Raw genomic sequence first — 7,737 nt, 5'->3', positions numbered from 1 at the left:
GAAATACAAAACAACCTTAAGACTCTAAAACGTGATCAGAACCTGATGAATTGATATGCAGCTTATGAAAGGGTCGGCCTACAGATTTCAAAATAGCTTTATGCTTCACAGAAGCTGTAGTTTCTTCAAGGTGGGGAGTCCCTCATCTGAAACAGATCAATATGCCTCCCAGACGTCCGATTTCAAGAGTTGCTGTAGCCAAACAAATTCCAACCCCTGGTGGTCACCCTCCTGGGGATGAGACTCTCTCACCATTAGGCTGATGGTGCTCCAGACACAGATGCACTGTCCATCACCAGGCCTACAGTCTGCACTCAAAGCCTATCTTCCCCCCTTAACAGGACCTGTCAGAGTCCTTGTGTGTTCTGGAAAGCCAGGATCCCCTCCAAGTCACAGAGGTAGCAGAGGAAAAATTTAGGGGAGGATAAGCCTATAGTTATACAAGTCAACTATTCAATTAAGGAGATCAAAAAAGGAAGTTAAAAAAAACCCCAATAGCAAAGAATTGGAAATTGAGGGCATATCCATCAATTGGGGAATGGCTGAACAAGTTGTGATATATAAATGTAAAAACCACTGACCTGGAAAATAGATCCAGGAGAGATAATTTAAAAATTAATGGACTACTCGAAAGCCATGATCAAAGAAAGAACCTAGAAATCATCTGCCAAGAAATTCTCAAGGAAAACTGCCCTGATATTTTAGAACCAGAGGGCAAAATAGAGGTTGAAAGAATCCGCCAATCACCTCCTGACAAAGATCTCAAAAAGATAACTCCTAGGAATATTATAGCCAGGTTCCAGAATTCCCAGATTAGGGAGAGAACATTACAAGCAGCCAGGAAGAAACAATTTGAATACTGTGAAAACACAATCAGGATAACTCAGGATCTGGCAGCTTCTACACTGAGGGATCAAAGGGCTTGGGATATGATATTCTGGCGGTCAAAGGAGCTGGGATTAAAACCAAGAATCAGCTACCCAGAGAAACTGAGTATCATGTTTCAGGGGAAAATATGGTCTTTCAGTGGAATAGAGGACTTTCAAGTATTCTTGATGAAAAAACCAGAGTTGAATAAAACATTTGACATTCAGATACAAAAAGCAAGAGAAGCATGAAAAGGTAAACAGGGAAAAGAAATCATAAGGAACGTATCAAAGTTGAACTATTAACATTCCTACATGGAAAAACAATAATTGTAACTGATGAAACTTTTCTCAGTATGAAAATAGTTGAAGGGAATAGAAATACATATATATATATATGTATGTCTATACTGGAGGGTATATGGGCATATGAATACATATGTGAATGTATGTATATATGTCTAAAGGTATACCTAGATAGAGGGCACAGGACCAATTTAATAGGAAGGGATGTTACTTAAAAGGTGAAATTAAGAGGTGAGAGAGAAATATAACGAGAGGAGATGGGGAGAGACAGAATGGGGTAAACTATCTCATACAGAAGAGGCAAGGAAAAAGTGTTGCAATGGAGGGGAAGAACAGGAAGGCAAAAAAGCAAAACCTTATTCTCATTGAATTTGTTGGTTCAGGGAGGGAATGACATACACACTAAATAGGGTATCTCATCCTACAGGAGAGTAGGGGGGAAGGGGATGAGAGGGGGGATGATGGAAGGGAGGGCAGACTGGGGGGGAGGGAAGTTGGAAGCACCCACTTTTGAAAAGGGACAGGATCAAAGTAGAGAATAGAACAAGTGGGAGGTGGGATAGGAGGGAGGGAAATGTAGTCAGTCTTTTACAATATATCTGCTATGTTATTGCTTTGCATTAGCTATACATGTACAACCTATAGTGAACTGCTTATCTTCCCTGTAAGGGTGGGTGACAAGGGAGGAAGGGAATGAATCTGGAATCCAAAGTTTTAAAATCAAATGTTATATATATATATATATATATATATATATATATATATATATATATATTATTAATACTATTTTACATGTAATTGGGAAATAAGATACACAGGCACTGGGGCATAGAGATCCACTGGAAAAGTTGAAGGGAGTATGGGAGAAGATATGGGAGAGAGCAGATTGGAGGAGGGGATATCCTGTGGGACCGCTATTTTGGGGCGGTGGGTAGGGGAAAAACAGGGAGAAAATTTGTAACTCAAAATCTGGCAGAAATGAATGATGCAATCCAGAAGTTAATAAAGCACTTGAATAAAAAAAAAGAAATGGTGAGCAGGCAGACTGCAGAAAACATGGAAAGAGTTCTATGAACTGATGCCAAGTGAGAGGAACAGAGCCAGGAGAACACCGTACCAAGTAACAGCCACATTGTACAATGACTGACTTTAAGAGACGTAGCTCTTCTCAACAATGCAAGGCTCTAAGACAACTCCTAAAGACTCACTATAGAAAATGCTAGCCATATCCAGAGAAAGAACTTTATTCTTTTTTTTTTCTTTTTGGAGGGGGGAAGGTAGGGCAATTGGGGTTAAGTGACTTACCCAAGGTCACATGGGCTAGTTTTGTGTTTAGTGTGTGAGGTCATATTTGAACTCAGATTCTCCTAACTCCAGGGCCACTGCTCTATTCACTGTGCCACCTAGCTTCCCCAAAAGAACTTCATTCTTTCAGAAAAATTCTGAGTCTGAATGAAGATGGAAGCATGCCATTAGCTCATCTTTTGTTGTTTTGTTTCTTCTTTCTTGCGGTTCCTCCCATTGGCTGTAATTCTTCTTTACATCATGACCAATGTTAAAGTATGTTTAATATGAATGTACATGTAGAGCCTACATCAGATTACACACTGTCTTGGGGAGAGGGAGAAAATTTAAAACTCAAAATCTTATGGAAGTGAATGTTGAAACTAAAAATAAATAACTTTTTTTTTTTAAAGCAATCGGGGTTAAGTAACTTGCTCAAGGTTACATGGCCAGTTATTTCTGGGTGTGGTGCTAAGTATCTGAGCCCGGATTTGATCCCCAGGTCATCCCGACAGTGGAGCGGGTTCTCTTACTTGCTGAGCCACCTGGCTGCCCCAAAATAAATAACTTTTTAAAAACCTCAAATACTTGTAGGACAATAACATAAGAGACTAAGGGCTACGCACACTTCCACTGTAATATGAGGCCTAAAGACAAGTCCTATAACTTGAGTCTGATAGAGAAAGATTACAAAGATTTCCTGTTAAATAACTTTGGTAAGACAGCATCTTTGAGTGAGCAGTGTAGACATTTCACACCACAAAGTTGCCCACAAAATGAAGGAAATCCAAAGATAAGCCTAATTAGAGCTATCCCCTTAGAAGAGGCCTTGTCTGATTCCCCCAATTATTAGTGCTGTCTGCCAGACCTACCTGAATCCTCCAAACTATTTTGCATTCGCTTTGTATTTCCTTACCTGTGTTATGTGTTGCCTTAAAGGATAACACAGTTGTGACTGTTCTTTTTTTAATTCCCAATGCTTAGAAGAGTAGATCCAGAGCTGGGAGGGAACTCAAAGGCCATCTAGTCCAACTGCTTCATTTTACAGATGAGAAAAACGAGGCTCTTTGAGGTGAGGTAACTTGCCAAGGTCACTCAAGCAGTCGGCCTCTGAGGAAGGATATGAATCCAGGTCTTATGGTCTCAATTCCAACCAGGGTGTTTTCCTCTAAACCAGATGGCTGTCCTGTGCCTGGTACATACTAGGACCTTTTTATAGGGTTATTACTTGAACTGAATTTTGGGAAATGGCCCCTTGCAGTCCTATGGATGATTTTTCAGTGAAGTTTTCTGTTCCAATCAAGCCTCTTTGACTTGGATGATTTCCTGATACCTATTTCTCAATGATCTGATGTTACTACAGACTCAGTTGTACCTCACTTGAAGAGTTTTTCCAGATGAATTTTGGCCGCATCCCAAGCAAAATGCCCAGGATCCATTCTCCTCCCCTTGGTCAATGATCATGATATCAACGTCCCTTGAGAGGCTGTTGTCCTTTTGTTGTTGCTACATTTAAATAATAAACTACTCCATCCAGCAGCGTGTCTGGGAAGTTCATCCAGACATTGAAAACATACTCAGTTTTAGGTTTAGTCATTCAGCTGCTTGGAAAGCAACCACAATTTATAGGCTTTGGACATTTGATCTGATGTTTATTGATTCTGACTCTGCCATTAATATGTCAGCTATAGGATCTTGAGGAAGGCACTTAACTTCTCAGCCACAAGAACCCCATCAGTAAAATGAGGGGGTGGGAGCAGATGATCTCCAAGACCCCTTCCAGTTTTCAGTCTATCATCCTATGTTGTTGGAGCCCTAGGTCTGCTTTTGTGGGTGCAGGACTCAGAGTCTTCCTCTCAGGGAATTGTCTGCTAGGTTGACATTTGATGTTGAATATTATAGGTCTTGTTGGGTTTTGCCTGTGATATAAATGATCTTCATATTTCACAGATGCACAGAGACATACAACTGTCACAAGGAACCAGGCAATGGAGTACATAGTACCCTAAACTTACTGGAATGTTGCTTTCATCTGGTTCAGTTTCATTGTGCTGGAGTCAGTATTTCCTTCTTGGGGAGAATACTTTTTACTTACCTCCTTCATCAGGTGTTTAAATGAATAATGCTGACTTAGCTATATGAAGTGACCAGAGTGGGCCAGATTAGAAAGGAGAATATCAGATGAAAAGGGGATGATTGGGGCATTAATCAGGTATTATTCTGTATTTTACAGAATGGGAAACTAGACATAGATTGCCTAACATCAGCAGTAGAGCTGAGACTAGAACCTGGGATCCCTAACTCTTTGACCAAGTCTCCGACTATCAAATCATCTTGCTATTGTCAGATGTTTCCATGTTAGTTGACTCCTTGAGGTAGGAGTCACAAACATGGAAACATCTGACAATAGCAGGGCATGTATGTGAAAGTGTTTTAAAAAGTAGGAAGGGCCATATAAATCGTATGAGTATGATGACTATTCACAGATGGTCCACTGAAGTCCCAAAAGAGGCCTAAGGGAACAGGAGAAGAGGGTGTAAATGAAGGGTATGTCCAGTCCTACAATACTATAAGATGATTGTCCTAAACCAAGTCCCATTGAATGAAATGTATTTAATTCACCATGTTTTAAATGGGTCACCCCGTCCGGTGGGAATTGAGGTGAAGTTCGTTTGAAAACCATAAAGAATTTTTTACTGCACAGCAGTTAGTAAAGAAATTGTTCAGTTGGACAAACTCCATGTTGAAGCGATTCTTCTTCTTACTTTTCAAACACTTTGTGTTGATTTTATAGAAAGGCACATTATGGAGAGACAGACAGACAGACAGAGAGTTGGACCAAAGAGACCATTTCCCAGCATGTGGAATCAAATTTTCCAGATCCAATGGAAGAAAAGTAGGTAGAAAATAAGTTTTTTATTTAAGGTTTTAATTCAAAGGGACAGGGAAAGGGGAGGGGAGATTGATCTTCCATCTGAACTTCCTCATCTTACAAGGGACCCTGCTCAGGTTTCATAAATAAGTGCGTGTGTGGGGGGAAGGAGTAGGGTGCTAAAATTCATGCTTATAGGCTACTTTGTGCATTTGAGTTTTAAAACACTTAACCCTAAGATGCAAATCATTTAACATGCTGACTCAATGGTGGCCAAAAGTTGTGAATCCTTTGGTGCTAGGAATTCCCAACATTATGTGGTAATGCATTTCACAGCATGAACTTCAGACCTCCCAGGTCCAAGTGGGAAGTGGCTGGAGGAATAGGGATGGGGGAGGGTGGGGAATCTAGATTCCTCTAGAATATCTTTGCATGGAGATGGTCCCTCCCCACCAAACCCATTGAAAATGAGGGATCCCCATGGGTAACTCTCACCTCCCACCCCCACACATATACCTTTTCATTTCTGTATGCACCATTATGTCAAGAGGTTAATGAAAACGCTCTCAAAAGTTAGAGAGAGAATGAGGCAGGCATGATTATTAGATTTCCATTCAAGTCTGAATATGGGGTTCTGAACCGAGAGAAAACCCCATTTGGTTGAAAATCTCACAATTCTGTCCTCACTTGCTTGGGTATGTCTGAGACTCCTTAGGAAGTTGATAAATGATAACTCCCTATCTTGGAAACCAAATTAGGAATGTAAGTTACCCTGTGCAAGGGCTGGATCTCAGAAAGAACACTGCTTCAGTAGGAAGAATTGTGAGTACCCTGTATAGTCAAAAGTGACAGGATAGTATTTCATTGAAGTTCAAACATAGCCTGAAGGTTGGAATTTTTTACTCTTGCATTAGATTTTTTTTCTTACCTTTTTTTGGATAGTGCTCTCACCCTTTAAAGACCAATGCACATGTGGGAATCCCCCAAAGTAGCTTTAAAAATATTTACTTATTCTAGAAGTATATTTACATTGGTGGAAGGCTTCCACCAAACTGAGATATTCCTAGAAAGCTGTTTTTATAGGAAATATTAAAACACTCTTTTGATCGAGGCAGGCCATTTTCCATTAGCATTCTTTTTTTTTTTTTTTTGCCTTTTGGTGGGCAAATAGGGTTAAGTAACTTGCCCAAGGTTACACAGCTAGTTTTTTTGTGTTGTGTCTGAGGCCAGAATCGAACTCAGGTCTTCCCGACTCCAGGGTCAGCACTTTACTCACTGTGCCGCCTAACTGCCCCCCTCCATTAGCATTCTTAAACTGAACTCTGTTCACTTATTTTGAAGGAATGACTTGAATGAAGGCAAACTACTGCCAAAGACAAACCAATTGGAAAAGGTACTTTTTTTTAAGGCTCCTCACAAATCACTTCAAAAGATATGCAAATTAATTCTTTGTTTTGACCCAGAAGAACAGCAGAACTGATTTTGGAGAACTCTGTATCAATAGGCAACACAAACCAAAATGGAAAACCATTGCTCCCCAATACTAACACTGAAAGGAGGCAGGCTAAGGGCAGTTAATTCTACTCAGCGTTTATTTTCACTTGAAGATAGTGGAAATCACGTATAAATCATTGACAATACAAGTGCCCCTCGCCTGGCAGTTGTCCACACGAATTGGTCAACTTCTAAGTATAGATGCTGTATTTTTAGTATAAAGACAGGATAACATGACAGTTAACTAGCAACCAAGACCGTAAACTACAGTAGATACAAATTCTTGTAATATAAATTAATTGCCATTACAAAAAGGCAACTGCTTTAGCTCATAAGGTACAAAAATTGTTAACTCCATAAATACAATGAAAAGCTAAGAGAAGTAATACATCACAGACTTTTTTTTACTATATAGTATTTGAATATGCAAACCAAGACACCTGTGGCACATTACACAGCAAGTAAGAATCTCTCTGTCTGTCTGTCTCTCTCTTTCTCTCTCTCACTTGCACGCACGCACGCGCGCACGCACACACACACACACACACACACACACACACACACACACACTCTCTCTCTCTCTCTCTCTCTCTCTCTCTCTCTCTCTCTCTCCCATGTGGATTTCCGAAATATGGCAAATTCTAGAGTTACAGGGACAGGATGCAGCACGGAAACAGTGAGACAGCAAGCTCAGAACTGCTAGACAAAGAAGGAGCCTTATTGACAGTTGTAAAGCATTAGGCGTCAGACAGAAACTTGTCAAAAACAGCTGTTGTTGGGTACTGATTGATAATGTTTTCATTCTGACGGCTGAGACACTGCAGACAGTCGTAGGTCTGAGAGGAAGCCCAACACTGGTGCACACATGAACACAATCTCTCTCTCTCTCTCTCTCTCTCTCTCTCTCTCTCTCTC

Source organism: Petaurus breviceps, unplaced genomic scaffold, assembly GCF_028583685.1.
Source record: "Petaurus breviceps papuanus isolate PSGF00001 unplaced genomic scaffold, PetGlider_PUasm1.0 226, whole genome shotgun sequence".
NCBI lineage: Eukaryota > Metazoa > Chordata > Mammalia > Diprotodontia > Petauridae > Petaurus > Petaurus breviceps.
Note: the sequence above shows the minus strand (reverse complement) of the source record.